Genomic DNA, 1,287 nt, shown 5'->3' with positions numbered 1-1,287 from the left:
ATACTGACCTGTCCCAAACATAATCAAGTTTGATACAGGTCTTTGAGGGCTGTAGGATGATGGGCTAATTCATCCTTTGAGGTGTCTTGAAGACAGGTCATGTTGTAAGTTGACCATGTATTGAGTAGATATCAACATGAATAGCCTTCTCTAGCTTAAAAGCCAACTTGGGCATGATGTGAGGAACTGATGATGTGGCAATAGCAATATGTAAAGTCATGTCAATCCTTCAGCCATATCCCCATATGAGCTTACAATTATGTCTTGAGATAGGACAGTAGGTATCAATATGAAAGACAACTTGTGCATGATGTCAAATACTAATGCTGGCACTGGCAATATGATGGCAATCAACCTCATCCCCATAACATAGATAGGGCCAAGGACACCATAAACTACATGTCAACTACAAACTTTTTTAAATGAAAAAGCAGACACTACAAACTCTTCTAATAAAAAAGTGCACACTACAAACTTTTGTAGTCTCAAAAAGCGGACACTACAAACTTTTCTAATGAAAAAGCCCAACACTACAAACTTTTGTTGTCTCAAAAAGCAGACACTATAAACTTTTGTAGTCTTAAAAAGCGGACACTACAAACTTTTCCAATGAAAAAGCGCAACACTACAACTTTTGTAGTCTCAAAAAGCGGTCACTACAAACTTTTTTAATGAAAAAGGGCACACTACAAACTTTGTAGTCAAGATAACCTTTTGACTCTAACCCTAACTATGTAGTCTAAGTCCACGCTTTTGTAGTCTAAGTTCGACTTTTGTAGTCTTTTGTAGTGTATTAGTAAACTTTGTAGTCTAATTTCGACTTTTGTAGTCTTTTATAGTGTATCAGTAAACTGTGTAGTCTAAGTCCGACTTTTTTGTAGTCTATCAGTAAACTTGGTAGTCTATATCTGATTCTTATAAGTAGTACAGGATGCACCTTCCTTTTTTGGTCATTTTTCCCACGATACAATAATTGTAGCCCTTTCTTTTAGCTTTCTGAATATACTGAAATCATGTTATTTGGTTTTGTTTTCATAGAGAAAAACACAAAAAAAAAAAAAAACGCAACGCTTTTGAAATTCCTTTACCTCATATCTCCACAACAGGAGCACTTCAGAACATAATTCAAACAGATTCGGGAAGCTACAGTGTAGGGCTACAACTTTCGTTTTTGACCATTTTTGGTAATTGGTCATGTGACCACCCTCCAGGGAAGCCCATTGCATGGACCCTGACATGTGGGATACATTTGAAAAATCACAATGAAATGCCCAGGGCTACATTTGA

Source organism: Laccaria bicolor, genomic scaffold, assembly GCF_000143565.1.
Source record: "Laccaria bicolor S238N-H82 LACBIscaffold_27 genomic scaffold, whole genome shotgun sequence".
NCBI lineage: Eukaryota > Fungi > Basidiomycota > Agaricomycetes > Agaricales > Hydnangiaceae > Laccaria > Laccaria bicolor.
This window is presented reverse-complemented; position numbering follows the sequence as displayed.